Consider the following 21,531-nt stretch of genomic DNA (forward strand, 5'->3'; position numbering starts at 1 on the left):
CGGAGCTGTGGGGGTACTGGGGAGGCAATCCTATCTCCTGGAAGTACCTGTCAGGATACTGGCAAGAGCTTAAATTCTACATGATATTCCTAGTGTCTTCTCTGTCACCACCCCTCCCCTTTCTACAGTTACAAGGCAAATCCCTGGAAATACAGCTTTTTCCTAAGACACGCAAACCAAACTTTCAATGTTGGCTGACCTAAGTTCCCTGAAAACTGGTCATGATGAATACTACTTACACTTGATAAACTGATTTGTAGGTCTCCCAGAAAGCAAGCTGAAGTCAAATCTAATAACTAGCATAAAATTCTAACTTTGATTATCCATGCATGGAGTGTCCAAGGCAAATACTTAATCCCACATGAGGTACCACATGCAAAAGCTTTGAAAAGTATAAAATATTCTACTAATGCCAAATATGATTATTCTTGTCAGTGCCACACTCACTCTCCCCACAGGTATGTGCTGAAAGAATACAAATGACTTCAGGACCTGTCTGATCCAAGCATGACTGGGAATGTAAACTTTACAGTGGTGAGGCCCAGTGATATCAGGGTAAAAGCCCTCATATAACAGTCAGTAAACCTGGTTCTGAGCTTTGATCCTGCCATTAACAAGCTGAGGAAATCTGAGTAAGACTCAACTTCTCTGATCTTCAATTCAATTATAATAATTACAATAACACATAAAAATACAACTGCAACTACTATTTATTGTTGTATACCCACTCCAAGCCATGTGCTTTTCTAAGAGCTTTGTGTATAATATCTCATTTAATTTTCCCAACAATCCTCTGTTGCATTATCATCTCCATTTCACAGATGTATAAACAGAGGCCCCCAGATATTAAATGACTTATCCCTGCCCTCATAGCAAGTAAGGTAGGATCTAGGCCAAATTACGTTTTCCAGTCATTCCAAAATAAGTGGAAATGATCTGGGGATATTTGTGCCCTGTTTCCATTTCACTTGCAGGAAAGTTAGCTATGGTTAGATTCAGAATTCCTAAAGAAAGAGGGAAAATCTTGTTAAAAGCCCAGAGAAAGCAAATAGATTCCTAATGAGTGAAGCAAGTACATGACTGATTATGACATTTTCCTAATACGTGAATGGTGCTTTCCTTGTTTTTAGAAAATACTTTGTAGACTGAGGGTATTGCTACCAGAAGAGGCCACCTTGGTGGGGAAACAGAATATTGTACTTACCTCCTTGTGTTGTAGCTATTTATTGAAACCTCTCTGTCTCTCTTCTTCTAGGTTGTAAATTCCTTAAGGAAAAGTACTAGCTTTCATCTACATCCCCTGCACCAGTCACAGGCTTGACACATAGTAGATCAATGTCTAGTGTCAGAATAAATGGACATGTGTTTGCAGAATGAATGAATATATAAATGAATGAATGTCTGGCTCCTTGCCCTTATGATGTTTTGTTTCTTCCTAATAGAGCTAAATGACTAATTTTATCCTTCATCACTTGGAGTTTAAGAAACCTGATTCGGCAGTGCAGAAGTTGAGTCAACCTTGGCACTCGTGTTTCTCAGCTATTGCAGAGTTTTGTATTAATTCTGATAAAAGAGTAGTGAACGTTGTTATTTATGGTCACCCAGAACCCATTTTACCTTCTGTCAGAAACATCTGCTCCCAACTCTCAGTTCATGTGGCTCAGTTTGGGTTGACAACCCTGTCTTCCTGCCAGCCTTAGGAGTGAACCCAGGGTCCAGGTATGAACAATCAGTATACTCACTCCCATGGCCAGAGTAAGTGCTTAGTTGATGAAGCAACACTTCACCCACACTGTCCCAGTCAATTGTAGGACTTTTGTTGAACCAGTAAGGAAAAACAAGACTCTTTTCCACTAGGGACAAATGTAAGCCTGTAGCTGCTAATGGCCACCTTACTGTTGCAAGAGAATAAATACCCTGCCTGAGAATGAAGCCAAATTAGGTAAAGTTGTGCCAAGAGTTGGGGCGAGGGAGAGAAGCATTCTTAACAACACAATTTATGTACTATTTCAGCATTGATTCATGCTTGGAGCCAAGTGTGCTACTGGGCTTTTGGTCATGTAGTCCAATAAACACAGTCTCCTCTTGTGTGGGGGAGGAATGTGTGTATGTGTGCAATCTGACCCCCAGCTTGAACTTCTGTAAGATGCATTCCCATGTTTGTTTGGTATGATGCTTTAAGGATTCAGCCTAACTTGCCCTCACTAGGATATAGACAGCTCTTCTGGCCAGTGTCTATCCCATGCTGGTAGTTGTATACAGCCTAAAAGTCTTTATTATCCAAATATGGGACTAGGGCACCACTAACTGAGTCCTAGAGTTACTGTTTTGACACATCCTAGTGGAAATAACTGGCAGTTTTTCGATAAAGATATAGAGGTATGGCCTAATAACCTCTGGAATTAGGTAGAGCAGGGTTCAAATGCCACTTTGATTACTCAGAAACTATGTAACCTTAAGCAAGTTGCGTTATCTCCACGAAACTCAGCTCTCTTTGCTGTAAAATGGAAGTATAAATGTCCACACTGCAAGATTGTTACAAGAATTAGAGGACACAAATGTGTAAATGAGTAGAGCTTGGCAACACATAGTAAATGCTTCATAAATGGTAGCTCTTACTTTATTTTTTTATAAAGTTTAAAGACAATCTTTTATGTATCTACCTATCTATTTATTTATCTGTCTACCTGTCTGTATATCATCTCTCTGTCTATCTCCTCAGTAGTTCCTCTTGAAGCTGTATACTTACTGTTGTATGAAAAACAGATACCAGGTGCATTTAGAGAGAAAACACTATCATAAAGAATTACCTCTATGATAGACTGTATAATTACTAAGAATTTCAGAAACTGGAGGAGGTCAGGTATATGTATGATGTTAATTTCAGAAGGAAAACAAAACACCCCGAGGTTTGTTTTTGTTTTTTAGTTGAGAACACTTAGGCAGAACAATAAAGATCTTATAATTCATATGACACCAAATAATGTACGTGAATACAAAAAAATAGGGGAAACCATTTTAGATTTTATTAAAAAGGATTAGAGGAATATAGATAGGACTTCTCGATATGAAACCAGGTAAATCAATATCACAAGTAAACAAATATGTGGAAGGCTTTATTACACCAATTTATTTACACATATGTGATATTGTACTGTGAATGTTTTAAAAGGCAGGGATGTAACATAGAAGCTGGTAAAAATAGTCTCTGGTGCAGGTTTTTGGAATGGAAAAAATAAAGATAAAAATCATGGAGTGAGGCTAGGCGCAGTGCCCATGCCTGTAATCCCAGCACTTTGGGAGGCCAAGGCAGGTGGATCACTTGACGTCAAGAGCTTGAGACTAGCCTGGCCAATGCGGCGAAACCCTGTCCCTACTAAAAATACAAAAATTAGCCTGGCATGGTAGAGGGCACCTGGGTCCCAGCTACTTGGGAGGCTGAAGCAGGAGGATCACCTGAGCTTGGGAGGGGAGGTTGCAGTGAGTCGAGATCATGCTACCGTACTCCAGCCTGGGCAACAGAGCAAGACCCTGCCTCAAAAAAAGAAAAAAATGGAGTGAAAAGATTTTTTAAAAATTTTGTAGAAAACAAATATTAAGGAAATAATAATAAAAGGATATGCTGAGAAAGCAATGTTTCTAAAGATGCGAAGATTCTTAAGAAAGAATTAGAATGGTTGGCAGAGGCAGTAAACCACAAATTAAGTGACTAAAGACCAACTTGCTTTATTGGATTCTTGAATTTGCTTTGGAGGAAACACCCTCTGACCTGCAGAAGAGATTATGTGGAGAGAAAAACAGAAGTCCAGGTTTGGAAGGTGACAAAGAGGTAATCAAAGAAAAAACCACCTAAGGAAGAGCGTTAAGATCACCAGAGGAAGTATGAAGGAGTCAATGGAGAAGAGATGGAGAGAATCTGGAAAAGCGAGAGAAATGGGGCTGAGGAGTAAAATGGGAAAAGAGCCGAGAAGAAAAAGCACTGACCAAGAAACAGGGGCTCAGGATAGGAGAATATACCTGTAAGTTAGTTTAGCATTTCCCAAAAGTTCTTTTCCGCAGGACCCAAGATCCACAGGGTGTTCACAGGTGCTTGCAGAAGGAAAGGAGTGTCTACGGTCAGATAAGTCTGTTTGAGTTCTGTGAGTTTCTTCCTGCAGGATGTTTTGGGAATCTTTTTAAAGTGTTGTTGGGTTCCAGTTGGAGTTAGTGTTTGAAAAAAGTATTAATAATAAAAAGTACAGTGTTGTTGGGTGAATATCTAAAAGAGGAGTAGAAGAACAAATAATGGAGCCTTTCACCAAAATAATTTTTCCAGGGAATGCTGTGTGTGTGTGTGTGTGTGCGCGCGCGCGTGTATGTGTGTGTGCTTGAGAGAGACGGGGCGGGGGGAGAGAGAGAGAGAGAGAGAGAGAGAGAGAGAGAGAGAGAGAGAGAGAGAGACTCAACTCTTTGATCAGTGTTCCTCTCACCTGTCATTTCAGAAGGGTTCCCGAATCATACTGCTGAGATAAAATTTTATCCCACATACATTTTGGCCATGGGAAAAATGTTCCACCACTGACCATAGCATCATCATAAGACTGTGGAATAGATCCTTCATCCTCTGGTACTCCATCACCCAGACACAAATATCAGTAATACCGTGGTCATCAACTATGCCACCAGGACAAACTTGAAAGTGAGTTTTAATGTCTAATGTACTTCCAGCTTCCCACTTGGGAAGTGCTTACTCTAGTAAGCACTTAATTAATTAACTAATTAATTTTTAGAAACTGAGTCTCATTATGCTGTTCAGGCTGGCCTCGAACTCCTGGGCTCAAACAATGCTTCCACCTCAGCTTCTCGAGTAGCTGGGACTACAAGTTTGTACCACCACGCCCTGCTTTCACCTAATCTATTAATACATTTTGACTAATGTGCTTAAATGATAGCCTCATGGTCTAACACCACCAACAACAGAAACCCTTTTTCTCGTGCCTCAGAATTGGAATTTTCTCAAGTAATTGATTACCTTGTGGGAAAAAGGGAATGAAAAGTGGGCACTCTCCTAAGAACCCTACTGATTAAGAGATGAGGGCTTTGCAATTGAAACCAGGCTCCTTTTGCAAATGAGGCTGGATTTCATCTCCATTGCCTCTGGCCCTCTCTATCATCCCTTTAAATGTCACATCTGCCTGCATCACTCAATATGTTTTGCATAGGTCAAGATTTTTCCCCAGCTCAGCTGAGGAGGGATAGTCTTGGGCACTAAGGATTCATCATATTTATAGATGTTGAATGTGCTCAATGTTGGAAAGAAAAGCCACACAGAAATGCTTTTAGAGAAGGATGTCTGAAATCCTTTAATCCCAGGAATTTAGTCCTGAGAAATATTTTGAATGCCATCCTGGGGCTCCATTTAGGGGCTTCAGAGAAGGGGCACTACTGACTGGTTAGTAAAAATCGCTTGTTAATGGTTATGTGGCTGCTGTATGATTATTGCTTTCCTTTTTTTATTGGGCATAAATGTCATCAGGTATGCACAGCTCATGGTGCAGATGCTGATAGGACATCAATCTAGATTATTGGATGGGAGATTGAACAGCAATCCTGCTGCTTAACTGACAGATGTGTATAGCTGAATTCACAGAATGTTTCATGTCTAGTGCGTGTTTCTATAGGAAAGTTATTCTTGAATCCTTTCCTATTTCCCCCTCAAACGTTAATTGATGTGTTGTGTTTAAATCATACTCTAAGTTTTGTTTGCCGAGTTAACTCTCCCAGGGTATCTATTCCCAGGAATAAGAGGTGAGTGCTTTGCCTTGAGAATTAATCTAAGAACTCAAACAGAACCTTTTCCAGAGGCAAGAAAATTGACAGAAAATGATGGGTGGGACAAAGCTTACTATCAGAGTAATCATCTTTAGTTGTGGGAAGGGAGGTGGAGGATGAGAATGATCACCATTAAATAAAACAGGAATCATGGAGAATGCATTTCTGGGAGCACATTTTGATGGAGATGCCTCATCAACTGCCAAATCTCTCAGCAGCTTTGCAAGATCATTCTGCAAATGGCCATTGCGGTCTGGATTTCATCGTTTCACATTTGCACCTTGCAGCTTTTAAGGGCCATTAGAACCTAAATACTGCCCCATCAAAACTCAACCTAAAAGGGGTGATTGCCAGCAGCCAGATAGATCGTGGAATCTCAGCCTTTGACAGTTCTTAACAGGTAAATACTTTTGTTTATGAGAGAAAATGATGATCTGGAAATGTCGATGGTCTAAAGCTCTGACTGCATCCCTGAGCAGTTGGAAATTTGACATTGACTCCTATAACAGTCTTATGATACCATCACTTTCCCGGGGGATGAGCTTGAATATCAGAGACCTCATCTTTTGAAAATTTTGCATAATATGAGGCATTAAAATTAAGGCTGGTGTTTACTGTTCAGTTCTTACACAGATATTCCCAGATTCACAGCAAGATATTATTTCCCTTAGAAATGCTTTCTGTCCCTGCCAGTTACTGAATGCAATCAGATAGCTTTTGCGTGGGCTAGCATACCAATTAGAGGCCTTGTCTAGGTTACATGTGATGTATTCCCTTCTAAACTCAATGGCTTGTCTGCAGATAAACACATATAAAGAAGACAAAGCCCAATTCCCAAATCCCTTGAAACTATTTTGTTCTTAAAATTATGTGTGTGTGTGTGTATATATATGTAATATTATATACATGTATATATATAAATTTTAATAATATGTGTATATATGTATTCAAGGTAGAAAGAAAAATAGCCATAAAGCATGGCAAATAAAAGAAGATTAATGAGGAAAAAAATCCGACAAAAATATTTAATTAGAATGGAATGGCTTGGCCCTATTATCTTGTATTATTATACATCTTGTCATTAACCAAATCTGTAGCTAAACTGTGAGCATTTGTCTTCATTATATAGTAAAATGGTATAATGAGCAGGTTCCAAACAATGAATAAATGCCCTGAAATGATCATAAGTCTGGAGAATGAGAAACATTTTCATTTCCATTCAGTGTGGTCTGGTAGCTGGAGCTTAGCCTTGCTTTAAAAGGCAATGCAAAAGGAATTCATCTATGTTTAAAATTGTGGATAGATACATAAAATTAAGGTGTCTTGTAGTGTGACATCCTATAAACTTGGCATCTACTAACTTGATCTCTGCCATGAACTCACCATGAGGCCTTTTCAAATTACAGTTTCCTCATCTGTCAAATGTGATGAATTTCTATCATCTCAAAGGTCCCTTCTGGTGCTAATATTCTGTGTTCAAGAAAATGATATGAATTGTTAATTCTTGTTTAGGATCTAGTTTAACTGATATGCAGAAAGCCATTTTTCATTCATTCATTCATTCACTAAGAGTTCATTGAAGCGTTCATAGAGTGCCAGGTACAAGTGTTAATTGTCCAGAGATAAAAATTCTGCTCTTCAGCTAGTTCTGTGATTCCACATCCTAGCTGCACATTGGATCAGCTGAGGAAACATTTTAAAACTCTGATGCCTGGCCCCCGGCTCCAGAGAGTCTAATTAAATAGTTTGCAATAAGGCCCCATTCTAAAGTGCTGCCTGGTTTGAGAAACTTCTGACCTAGTGGAAGATGCAAAAATAACAGTACATTCTACTGTAGTGAAGTGTGGTTTCTCTTAAAGGAACACCTTCCACCCTTTGCCTGCAGGATCCTTATTGGACCACATCTGCCAGCTCCTTTATAGTTTCTCTGATTTCACTCCTCATTCTTCTTTTCCTACACTGGCAGATGTATTGCTTCTACATATATATATGCACACAAAGAACATCACACTCAATGAGAGAAATAGCAGGATACAAAGGAAGCTCTTCTGCAAGAAGCAGCATTGAGATCAATTATAGAAGATGAGCAAGAGTGGAGCTGGCTGAGAGGGAGAGCAAATATCCCAGGAAGTGAGTGCAGCATACACAGGTGCAGTGACGTAAGATACGATGGGAAAGCTCAGAATCTCGAGAAGCTCAGCCTGGGCAGAGCACAGAGAAAACAGCTCGCAAGACCAAGTTTAGGAATAAAACACTATGGCCAAGACTGCTAATGGCTCCCCATTATCCCTGAGTTTTAGAAGGGGATGTGTATAGACACCCAACTAAAAACCACATTCCCCAGCTCCCTGGCAACTAGGGATTGCCATGTAACTAAGTTCTGGCCGATCAGGTTGTGAATAAGTGAGCAACTTCTAGGTCTCATCTCCAGGAGAAAACTGCCTGCCTCTGCTTCTTATTTCTCCCTTTCCAAGAGCTGAAATACAAAATGATGCTGGTGACTCAGTTTCAATCATGCTGGTGAACAGCATGAGAGGAAATGAGAGGTCAAAAAAACAGAAGAAATCCCTTCTCAGAATGATACCTGGATCACCCACCTGCTCTGACTTATACCCCAAGAAAGAAATAAAACTTTGACCTGCTTGAGCAAATGTTTAATACTCCTTGTCACAGCAGCATAGACTGTTCTCTAATTAATGCACCACTAGAATTAAGTAACCACTAGCAGGTTACTTTCTTGGGAAGAAAACATCACTCTTCTTGGAGTGGTGGCCTGTATAAATATCTGCTTTTGTGAAGTTCTGTTGTAGAAAGTATAACATGGAATTTTTTTAAAATCCTAGTAAAGAAAAATTTTCTCTGAATTACAGTTTTTAGTAAACTACCTCTGCCTCTCAATACAGTTTGAATGTGTCTCACGTGCCAATTTCTAAATGTCTCAAGATTATTGAGAAAAGTTCTTAATTCAATAATTAAGTTTGCTTTTGATTGATTAAAGCCCCGTTGTAATTCCAAAGATCTGTATTGCTGGGGTGGGGCTGGAACTGGCCTTTTGTTTAATATGCTGGGATATGATTTTAGTGTGCAATTCCCAGTCTCTAGGGTAGTACAAGCTCTCAGACACTTTATTGGGTTTTGATAGAGAATATTCAAAGAAGCAATTTCTAAGGGGAACATTTAGGTGATATGACTCAGGAGACTACAGAGCTAGCTACAATTTCAGATCCTAAGGGGAAGGAAATCACCTGTGGAAACATAACTATTACTGCGAAAATAGATCTTCCCGACAGGACATAAATCAGAAGCGCTGACCAGACGTGACCATGAAAATGCCCCTGGTGGTCCTATGAGACCAGAAGTGTTCACCTTAACATTGTCAAGGCAAAACAGCAAAGAAAACTGATTTACATGCCAGACATCTTCCTCCTGCTTCACCATATGTCACGTATAGATCTGCCTGCAAACATTTGGCAACTAATGAAAGGGGTCAGGTGTGTTGTGGGATCTGTCTTCCCAACTCATGTTGGTTTCCACCTTCATTTCTTCAGGGCTGAGTGCCTTCATTCAGTCCTGCCTCAAGATTGGGTCTCAGCTGGAGACTCTCTCCTTCCAATCACTAAGGCACCTATTCTTCCAGTCTCCCTTCTGCTGCCTTGGTTAATGTTCCCCATCAGCTTTCATTCGGAGTACTACTGTAGTTGGTTCCTAACTAGTCTTCCATCCACCCTTGGTCTTCTCTACTCTAATCTCATATCTCCCTGCTCTTTGTGGGAAGCCCCACAATGCCTTTGCCTGCAGGATTCTTATTGGACCAAGTCTGCCAACCCCTTGATAATATCTCTGTTTTCACTTCTCATTCTTCTTTTCCTACACGGGCAGATGTATTGCCTCCCACTGCCTCTGGAAGTGGGTGGCACCATTTTCATTGGTGAGGGCAGCGGGAGTAAGGGAGATACTTTAGCCCCTCAGAGCATCTCTAAGTCAAGATTTTCTGCCCTTCTCTCATTTGCCCCAGCTCTTGGGGAGCCTCAGTTCTGCATGGTAGATGCAGCCAGAGTCCAGTTGCATTTGCTGTCCTTATAACTGTGTTCTCACCATTCAGGTTGCTTCTGTTCTCAGGGTAAGAGAGCAGATTGCCTGTGGATGGTTCTTACAAAATAATGAGCAAGACACAGTGGATGCTACTTTCACATGTGTTGAGATTCTAAGAAGCGTTAATAAGTCTCTTCTCAATACACACACACACACACACACACACACACTCACTCACTGACATACACACATGCACACACATCTCTCATTCCTAAGAACCAAAACATCATTTAAAACACCAAGGACAGCAATCGAGAATAAAAGAAAATTTAATGGAGTGAGTGGGGGAATGGCAAAAAAGAAGATGGAAGACAATGGCCCTCAAAGGCAATTGAAGAGGCCAAGACAAACTTTGAAACCTCAAATATTTCAAGAGCTGGCCCTGGACCCAATTGTCTGTGATCTATAGCCAGGGTTGGCTGAGTTTGGGTGGATCAATGACTGCCAAGACTCCTACCATTTGTAATAGCCCCAAACTCTCTTAAAAAGGTGGGCTTCTTGGTCACTAGTCCTCTTTCTCTGAATCTCTTGAGGAATGAGGAAGCAAGATATTGAAATACAAAGAGCACTGCACTGAGAATAAGAAAATTTGTCTTTCAGTCCCAGCTTTCCCATTTATTTCCCTGGTGCCCGTGGAAAAGTCACTTACTGAACCTCATTTTATTCAGTGGCAAACATGAGCACCTACTTACTAAGCTAGCACAAGTCTCAATGAGATGAGGATGTTCAATCACCAGTGTTAAACTAGTATATAGAGGTGTTCACCAAATACTTTATCTCTTCTCTCCTGAGTATCAGTTCCAATTATGTCAAATGGTAGAAGGATTATGTGCTTTGTCTCTCTCACGGGGCAGCTACGATGTATCATTAAGTAATGCACACTGACATACCTTTGCACATCATAAAGCACTGTATAATGTAAGTAAGCTATTTTTGTTGCTGCTCCTGCTTTGTTAATTATTGTTATAATTGTTGTAATGATTATTTATGAAGACCTGAAGTGTAATACACTGCTCTTAAAAACATTAATGATCCTTAGCCTAAGAAATGCAGATACCAGGTTTGTAGGCAATACATGTCACTCCTGGGGGCTGGCCTGTCTGTATTGGAGACAAGGAAGAAAATCAATGCCAGAGAAAGGCTTGGGAACGCCCTGGGGAGAAGAGTGAATGGAGACTGAGCAGGCTGGGATCTTTGCTCTTTACTCTGCAGTCTCTGGCTCTCTGGATGATGGAAGAAAACTCAGAACTGCTTTGCTGGAGCAGAGTAATGGTGAGAGTACAACTGAAGTCAATCTTATATGGATGGTAGCCGCTGGCTAGTGAACTTCTACCCCTACTTCAAATCTCAGCTCAAATATCATCTATTTTAAATAGATTTGATTTCTTCTTCTCTATGTTCCCGCAGCACCCCATGATTACCTCTATTAGTGCCGCTATCATACTGCATTATATTTCATCTATCCATCCATCCGTCCACCCATCCATCCATCTGTTCATTCATCCACTCATCCATCCATCTACATATCCATCCATCCATCCATCCATCCATTCATCCATCCATCCATCCATCCATCCATCCATCCATCCATCCATCCATCCATTCTTCCATCCATCCATCCATTCATCCATCTGTTCATCCATTCTTCCATCTATTTATCTGTCTATCCCTTCATGTACATATCCATCCATCCATCCATCTATCCATCCATCCATCCATCCATCTGTCCATCTGCCCCTTCTTCTATTAATCCATCCATCCATTCATTCATCTGTTCATCCATTCTTCCATCTATTCATCTATCCATCCATTCATCTACATATCCATCCATCCATCCATTACTCAATAACTATCTATTGAATGTCTCCCACGGGCCAGGCACTGTGCCAAGTGCTGAGGTTATCACAGTTGGTTCATTCACCTATTCACCTATTCCTTGGAGGGCCTGGTACATAGTAAACATTCAGGAGACAGTACAGTGTAGTGATGAAAAGCATGCAAGTCCTGCACAAGTTGCTGAAAACTTAAGCCTAATTTTCCTCAACTGTTACAATAGTACCTACCCCTAATGTTTACTGTAAAAATAAAAGTGAGATACTCACATAAAGCACTTAGCAAGGTACCTGAGATCCAGTAAGTGCTGTATAAATGACAGCTATAATCATAAAAAAGCAACTACTTAGATTTACATTCCTAGACATAGGAGATTGTCCTGTCACAATGGATAGAGGGACCTCATCCTTTCTTTTTCTCTTTTCCCTCATTCCTCCCCCTCTTTCATCCCAACACTAGTGCCCTCATGATTACAAACATATTCAGCAGCATCTTCTGGGACCCTCTTGCACAAAGCTCAGCTGGGGTACAGAATTTAGCATGATCTCTGCCAAGCCCTCCAGGTACCAGGTGTCCTCTATCCAATACTAAGCAACTTTGTCCCCCTTCTATTCTCACATGAAAGAATTACAGTGTCCTAAGGGACAAAACTCATATCCAAGCACAAAACACTTCACTTTAGAAGCAATACTGAAACTGTCTGGCCATGAACAATGTCCTTTTTCCCAGGATTAATGTTTCTTTTTCATAACTGCTGATCAAATTAAGACTACAATGTGAGAAAGTAGAGGATGACAGAAAAAAGATGACAAAGCACAGAGAATTTTTTTGCCTCCTTACACAGCCAACTGCATAAGGCTAGAAGCTAAAGTAAAATTGAAAGGAAAGAGAAAGAAAGACCAAACTGATTAGGTGCTGGTATGCAGTTTAGAAAATCTGTTTCACTGAAGTTTTAAAAAAGTGCTGGAGTGGTTCCTGCTGTTGAATTTGAAAATTTATCTTAGATAAAATTTGCTTTGTCACTCTGCTGTCCTCTGTCCTGTCTCCATTCACCCTAATGCTGGGTCAATAGTCACAAATGTGTCTCCTATTTCCATGTCCAGAGTCAGTGAGATGCTCAGCTAGTGACAGTCACTGTTCCAGGACCATTAGGAAGAATCTTAACCCAAAACATGGGCTTTTGTTCAACTGCAACGCGGTTTATTTCAGATTCATCCATTTTGAGTTATGTGGCTTTGGCAAGTATTGAACTCTGAGCATGTGTCACCATCTGTAAAATGAGTATGATACCTATCTCACAAGGTAATGAGGATTCCATAAGATACAGCATATTAATTGCCCTGTACATAGTAGGGGCTCCACAAATAATCCTTCCTTTCTCCTTGATGCCTGAGGCATGTTACTTTCGTTTTTGTTTTGATTTCTGTTAAAATGCAAATATCCATAAAAAGGGTAACTTTTTAAAGCTATTATCAGTCATTTGCCCCTGAATAGATTTCAGATTATTTTTTTCCTGAATAAACACAGGCTTTTATAAAGAAGGTGAAGGGGCAAATGGAATGCATGGGATCCCTGGAGAAGGTAACTCCTGAGTGTGGAAGAATTACAGAATCAGGAGAGTGGGAGTTTTATGGCATCATACCTCCTTTAAAAGCTTATCAACATCCATCCCTCCCTTCCTTCCTTCCTTCCTTCCTTCCTTCCTTCCTTCCTTCCTTCCTTCCTCTTTTCATTCTTCCTCTTTTACAATTTTGATGTTGCAAATGATGGTAGTGGTAGTATTGTCCAAATAAATTAACGAGAAGTCCAAAAAGGTGATTTGTTTCTCAAACACAGAATTAAAAGTGTCCTGGGGTTACTAGTAGCTGTGAACTGAGCCATAGCTTACTACCTTGGATATTTTTTTGTATCTCAACTCTTTGAGCAACTTGTAAGTGCTAAAGAAAGAAACAAGCATAAACACACATGTGCACATGACACAATGTGTGACTCCATTTATTGACTTATTGTATACCAAGTACTAAGTACCTTATGAACGTTATTGTTTAATTCTTGAAATTCATGTATAAATTGAGTTTACTTCAATCGAAATTTTGAGAAACTGAATTCAAACAACCCAATACAAAAAAGGAGAATTTGTTGACATATGGAACCCAAAACTCCAGAGCTGTAGCAGGATCCAGGGACTTAACTCTATCTCCCTCAATCTCCTTTTGTTTTTCTCTGCTAGATTCACGCTTTGGCAGGCTCTCTTCAAGGTTTCCAGCAGCTTCAGGTCTAATTCCTATATACTTAGTAACTCCAGCTCCCAGAGATCATCTTTCCCAATAATTTCCTAAAACATCTTTAGTAGGAGTCTCATTGTCCCACTCTGTGTCACATACAGAACCTTGAAACAGATCCCATGGCCAAGCGGTTAGAATACTCTGATTGTGCGGTTGTGTAATGCATGTTTCTTCCCAAGAGCCAGAAGTGGGGTTATCCCCCGGAACCTTATGCCTCGAGAGTGGAAAGTGTGTCCTCCCAAAGATAATTAAAGAGCTAATACCAAAAGAGTGGAAATGGTGCCCAGGCTGGTGAAAACAAGAGATGGCCATTGCAAAATTCTAGGAGGTAGATATTATTGTCTTGTTTTACAAATTAAGAAACTGAGGGTTAAAGAGCTTAAGTCTTCTACTCAGAATCACGGAGCTGACAAATGATAGAGCCAGGACTTGAGCTGACATCTCTGCCAACTTTAAGGCTTCCACTTTTATCCAGTTCTATGCCACACAAACTAGAACTTGACACTGCATGAAGCAGACATCCTGGTGAAGTGTTAGAAGAAGGTCTCTAGATTGAGAAAACTCATTTTTGTTTGTTTTTAAAGACAGTCTGAAATGAATGTCTCTCTGTCTCATTTCTTCCTTCTGAACAAATAATGTCTCTTCCTATCTTGACCGGCAAAGCCTGTATGCAAATAAATTCTTATTAGTAAATTTGGGGTCTATTTATCTGCTTCCAGCTTTTTTAATTTTTATTTTTAAAGAAGTGAGAAATTCTTCTCAGTAATGTCAGCTTTGTCAAACTGAAAAGTCTGAAAATCTAAATGTGGCAGCCAGGGGTCCATGGTGGGGATAGATTTTTTTTTAATTCATTTCTACATTTGTGTTAAGGTCAGTGCATTCATTTCACAGTAGGGAAGGATGAATTTTGACATTTTTATAAGGGTGATTGATTGGTTTGTGTCCATTTGTGAGACTCTACATGGCAAGAGGCCATGGCTAATGGAAGAGGGGAGAAAAACAAAACAAAACAACAACAACAAAAAAACCTGACTATTTTTGTCAGAAGGCTGCCTATCACCATTTTGGAAGGAGCCCAGAAATGTTGAACATGGACACAGATCTGAGAAGAAGATAGACTGTTTGACACACATCAATTAAAGTACAAAGCAGGAGGCTATTGACGGGAATTTTATTTGAATTATGCATCCTGGCAGCCATGAAAAAGTTACCCATTTCCCCCAAATTTCCTACCACTTACTGATTAACCTTCTGTGTTACTGGTGAGGAAGCATTACAGAGGGGTGAAATTCACAAAAGGGTAGCATGCTGGATCCTCCGCCTGGAACTCTCTTGCCTGTACTTTATAGTTTTCATTTGAAGCTCAGTTCAAATGAACCTTCCTTAGGAAGGTGAGAGGTTTTGTGAGTCCTACACCAACACTACAGGTTCTGCCCTTTGGCCTCCACATAAGGATAATCAAAGAACCTATAAATTCTCACTTTGTGACTTCCTGGATAGACTCTAAGTTTGATGATACTCAGGGACATATATATCTGCCTATCACTCACTACATCACATGTGCTGAGCACAGGACATGAGATTTATAGTAGGCACTTTCAAATATTTATCGAATGAATGTATGAATGAATGAATGACTTTTTAATCATTTCAATGTCTGCCTTTTGAGTTGTGGCATAAACCCTGATTCCTTTCTTTCTTTTCAAGGATGAGTGTGGCTTCATTTATATTGTTATTCTTACAGATTAGTGATAGAGAACCATAAACATTTAATGGGAAAGCAATTTCCTTTAAAAACAGAATAGTGGTCCTTGGGGATTCACCACATTTTTCTGTGATGACGTCATTGACTGTTTAACCACAGGGGAGCTTTCCTGTGAACTCCAGGACTGCTTACTTCTATAAATTCCTGTGCATCAGGCTTCGTTTTAGAAGGTGGAAGACCATTATATGAATGTCAACAATGGCTATTCCAACATCATCAAGCTGTCCACTCTAATGATGGTGATTCCAGGTTTGAGTATTCTGTGACTCCACTGATATTTCCATGGGACCTAGAATTGGAAATCACATGGTTCCATTGGTTCCACAGGCAGTTCTGGGAATCAACACGTTGCACTGCTCAGGGATTCACTAGGGTCAAGTGACCCTAGAAGGGTAGCGTCTAATTCTGTGCTTTCTGTTTGGAGCTTTCACTTGCATACTATTATAAAGGGACACAATTATTAACTTATGGCTATTCCCATCTTGGCCCTCTGCCACTCTCTCCCACAAAGTTCTGACTTGTTTTTCCCCTCTTCTGTTTTAATAACTCCCAGAAGGGTTCCTTAAGCTTCTATGTTGCACAGTCTGAAACGTAGAGTGAAATCTGGGAAGTGTTTATGGTTTTAAAAAGGGGCTAAATCAAAGCATACTCCTCAGAGGAATTGACACTGAGGGACAAAGAGTGTGATGTGTAGAAAGCACCTTCCTGCTTTCTCACATGCCTTACAGTGTGGGATGGAAGTGCAAAGAGAGATGAAATACGCAATGAGGAAATGAATGGGACATTCCTGGAAATGACAGGATACTGAAAAAGTAGAGTCGCTAGTAACAGTTTCCACGAGTTATGTACAGCAGTCTGCTTTATGCTTTTCAAGAGAAATAGGATATTTGAAAATTCTGTTTAGAATGTGTTACTTCGCTTGGGGTGCTGGGGGTAAGTCAGGACCCAGACAAATAGACCAGGGACCAGAACATTTCTGCAACTTTTTACATGTGTCACCAGCATAAGTGGGCTTGCTTTAGGCCCTGTCTTTATTCATGTCCACCCTTTCAACTTCTCACGTTGAAACTAATTCTGGGAATTCACTTGTAAACTGAGATGACAGTGGGATCTACACTGACAACATCCTGTCTGTGCACTCTCTCTCACTCCTCCTTGTGAATGAATAACTTGCAAACCATATCTTGTGATACAAGATCAGGCTGCTGCTGACTAGCCAAGTGGTCTGAATTTGACTTGGACCCTAGGAGGCAGGAAGTCCATGGCTCTTATTCTTTTTTTTTTTTTTTTTTCAGGCGGAGTCTTCCTCTGTCACCCAAGCTAGAGTTCAGTGTGATCTCAACTCACTGCAACCTCTGCCTCCCAGGTTTAAGCAATTCTCCTGCCTCAGCCTCCTGAGTAGTTGGGATTACAGGTGCCTGCCACCGTGCCTGGCTAATTTTTTTTTTTTTTTTTTTTTTTTTTTTTGTATTTTTAGTAGAGACGGGGTTTCACCGTCTTGGCCAGGCTGGTCTCGAACTCCTGACCTCATGATCCACCTGCTTCAGCAGGGTTCTCGTTTTTAATGGCTGCTTCATAGGAACCTCATGGACTTGCCTCAATAACCCTGTATTTCTCCTCCCCAAATCATCACTTAAAATGAAGTATGTTTCCAGTTCAGTGTACAGCATGTCTTGTGCCCTTTTCTAAATGTGTCGGTTCCAAAATTCAGATGATAGTTAATTTGCACATGTATTCTTCAAAGGTCTAACCTCACTCCTGTCTTTTTTATTAAAAAAGGCTTTAAAATATTATTTCTTTAATAGACAAATAAATATTATGTATAATATTTATGCATAATAACCACAGTGCACAATATGATGTTTTCATGTATGCTTTATGGAATGGTTAAATGAAGTAATTAACATATGCATTACCTCACATTTTTTTGTGTGGCAAGAATACTTAAACTCTACTCTCTTAGCAATTTTCAAGTATACAATATGTTGTTATTAACAATGGTCACCATGTGGTACAATAGATCTCTTGGACTTATTCCTCCTGCTTAACTGAAATGTTGTATCTTTGATCAACATCTCCCCAACACCCCCTCCCCCAGCCCTGGTAATCACCACTCTACTCTCTGTTTCTGTGAGTTCATCTTTTCTAGATTCCACAACTGAGTGAGATCACAGTGGTTTTTCTTTTTTTCTGTAATTGGCTAGTTTACTTAGCTTAATGTCTTCCAGGTCATCTATGTTGTTGTAAATAGTGGATTTCCTTTTTTTAAAAAGCTGAATAGTATTCCATTGTGTATCTGTACCACGTTTTTTCCATTGAACCATTAATGAATACCCAAGTTGACTCTATCTCTTGGCTAATATGAATAAAGCCACAACGAACATGGAAGCCCCACTCCTGTCTTCTTCGATGGCACAGCTGTTCCTTCTTTCCCAAACTCTGTTCATTTTCTCCTTCCCTTTTCACCTGTAATGGAGTCTATCATTCCTTCTCTTTCCCAGAAGCCCTGCCTAAGGCAAAGAAGAGCAAACCAGCAGAGAAGCTTCCCTTTCCATGGTTCAGCAACTATCACGGTATGTCACACATAGTAGATGCCCATTAAGGGTTTGTGGAATGAATGATTCTACTTCAAATATTTGTGGGACTGGGTTCTCACAGTATCAGGTGGAGTAGAGAATTAAGTTATTAAATTAACCCACTTTTAAGGTGCTCAACAGAATTGAATAGGGTTTTATTCGTTTGGACAATGAGAATTCTGCCTAGGCGACAGGGCAAGGTAGAGGACCCTGGTATTAACTTTCTGCCTCTTTCAGATGAATAAAGAAGTTGGGTTTGGATGACTCAAAGACTGGTTTAAATCCTGATTCTATCACATCTTACCTATGTGACTTTAGGGAGGTGATGCAACCTTACTGATCCTTATCGCCCCCATCTGAAAAATGAAGGCAACAATGCCTTTCTCACAAAGTTAATGTGAAAATAAAAGGAGATTAGAAGGTACAGAATGTGGCACCTGGTACATATTCAACAAATAGTCACTGCTGGTATTTATTCACTGAAAACTGTACTCTAGAATATTAAGAAGAAAATTGAGTCAAGTTACCATGTGTTCATTTCAAGGAAAACAATTTTCTTAATTAAAAAATATCTGTATTACAAGAATGTTGCTCCCACCTCTGTCTGCAACTCATCTTTTTTATACTGAAACAGTCTTACAGTTGGAAAATCCAGACTCACCTTTCCTAGGCAGTGGCTAACTTCCTTTGTATAAAGTAACTTCTCATAATGCTCTGCATAACAACTCCTTATATGCTTGGAGGCCATTCGTTGACATAAAACTCCACAAAGGAAAATTTTCATTTCATTTAACGTGTTTGTTGTTTTGCTAGGCCTAATGGAAATAGGTCTACGGTCGTAAGTCCCAGCATTCTGGGCCATTGCCCACAGAGGAAAACCATCACTAACTAATTAGCACCTTTGTGTGGGCCTGTGAAAGGGCTGCTGTGGTTTTTTGTTTTGTTTTGTTTTGTTTCTGCTTTCATCCCTTTGGCAAACATCCCTGGAAAGCTAGTCATAAATGCTAATGAAATTGCAATTTCTGTTGGAAGATGCAGTCCCAGAATATTTGAAAGTGCAAAAACTCTCTTTGCTGTGTGCTACATTGTCATGTATATTAATACCCTTGTGAAACCTGCTTTTTTATATAAATTAATATCAATTTGAAGAGCATTCATCAAAAAATAAGCAGTCTCTGACTTTTCTCACTTTTCTCATCATGAGCAGGGGAGCTCATCCTAATCACCTAGTCGGGGGAGAGTACATGGTCTTTATCCTTTGGGTTTCAAGTACCTTGGTGATAAGAACTACAGAAATATATGGCTGGATAGATGTGAACTGTCAGTCTCTCAATATTAAATGTTGCTTTTCTTATATTGCTTGTTCCTGGTGTTTAGTTGTCTGGTTTTAGTGGGTCCTGCATCCAAAGCTCTAAGAAAGCATGTCAGTTGGAATCATTGTATAGTATTATTTTAGGTATTCATATATATCTCCCTTTTAATTTTCCAAATGAGCAAGTCAATCTACTATGCTGACCCCAAGCAAAAATGTCCAGGGTATCAGCAGCCTGAAATTTCCACACTCATCCTAAGACCTCATTTAAGGACATATGGAGGGAAACAAATATATACCATAGTTAATAAATGACAAGAACATTGGCGGCACACTCTCTGAAAAGTGAATTGCTCTTGGTTGCTTCTTAAATGTAACAATTCCAGCGTACTCACCTATTTTAATTTTTTTGTAGTTGTTTATTCCACACAGCTCTGTTCCCTCACCTTATCTGTGACTACACACTGGTGTCTGATACTTTGCTATAGAGTTTCAGGTCTTGACAGTGTTTCCTATCACAGTGTGAGAATTTTCTATTTTCCCAGGCCCTTGAGATCGGCTCTGTCTTTTGTGAGAAGGAGGCTTTTAAAAGACAGCTGAAGTGGATAAGCGCGGCGTCTGGGCTCGCCAAGGAGGAGGCTACGCATGGGTTGCCAACCGCGGCATTAGCCTTGCTCCAGCTCAGCTCTGGAATAGCTTGTTTTGAGGAGTTTGGCTTAAGCCTATGGAAATAAAAAGACTTTTCAATTCTACCTGTCCCTGGGATGGGCCCGAGTTATCATTCAGAGAGCACACAGGGGCCCCAGCCAAGAGGAAAACCAGCAAAGCTCATATTAATTGTAGCAGTCAAGTCCCACAGCATAACAGTTTTAACAAGGTCAAACAAATGCAGCTCTTCCCTTCATAGTCCTCTGTTATTTCGTGGTTTATTTATATACTCAATAACACCATCAACAGCAATTTGAACCCTTCTCTTCTTGAGACACAGATGCCAGGGTGGACGTCTGAACAAGGGTTTTTGCATATCAGTCAACCAGATCGTTGTCCAGGTTAAGCAAGGAAAATGTTGTCCTGTGTGTAATACAAGTGAAAACCATTATGCAAAATCAATATCCCTTAAATACAAATGACTCTAATTAGGTTGGGACAGTGGAGGGACTGATCTATGAAGAAATAAACTAGCTTATTGCAATAATTATTTATTTTTTAAAAATAATCTTTAGTTAGGTGGCTCAAGGCATTTTGGAAGCTGTTCCTTATACACCAGAGCTGACTTCCTTTTACACTTCTGCTGTCTGGGCTGCAGCAGCAGGACTAATGTTCATTAAAAAACTGTTAGAGGTAGCCTAGGAATTATAAGCTGGCATTAATATGAGTCCAGGATGGCCCTTAAAGCATGGAGTGTATGTGGCCTGGGGGTGTTTATTGCCTGGTTCTGTGGGAAGTGAGGCATGGAAGGAACATTGGTGTTATTTTTGGCTTAGGCTACAGAAAAAATTAACTTTAATTTCGTCATGCTAAACATAGCCAGCAAACACAAATGTCTCTATCAGAAGTATTACTTTCTACATGATACCACTTTGGCATAAAATCTTTGTTTTGACAAAGACATTTGTGCACAGAGCAATCTTTGAGTTTTTGCTATGGGTGAAAAGCAATCCAATATGTGTAACCAAAAAAATGCAAAAAGATACACATAATAGAAGACCATTATTATGTAGTCTTGCTCATGAAGGAAAACCTAATAAAAATGATACTGATGTTAAAGCACATATTTTAGCAGCATTTGTAACTGTGCTCTCCAATGAGAACAATAAATGTGCTTTTAGCTGGAGCCATAACTTGCTCAAACATTTA

At 39.9% G+C, this 21,531-nt stretch overlaps 1 long non-coding RNA gene across 2 annotated transcripts; it reads left to right on the plus strand.

The window, feature by feature from the left end:
- Positions 1-4,411: 4,411 nt before the first annotated feature.
- Positions 4,412-20,851, plus strand: LOC140712789 (uncharacterized). Of its 2 annotated transcripts, XR_012094573.1 has the most exons (4): positions 4,412-4,678; positions 6,099-6,211; positions 18,288-18,359; positions 20,220-20,851. It is a non-coding gene; the product is annotated as an uncharacterized lncRNA (long non-coding RNA). The 2 variants fall into 2 exon arrangements; XR_012094572.1 differs by lacking the exon at positions 4,412-4,678 and having other exon boundaries at positions 5,655-6,211.
- The last annotated feature ends 680 nt before the right edge of the window (positions 20,852-21,531 follow it).

Source organism: Chlorocebus sabaeus, chromosome 11 (assembly GCF_047675955.1).
Source record: "Chlorocebus sabaeus isolate Y175 chromosome 11, mChlSab1.0.hap1, whole genome shotgun sequence".
NCBI lineage: Eukaryota > Metazoa > Chordata > Mammalia > Primates > Cercopithecidae > Chlorocebus > Chlorocebus sabaeus.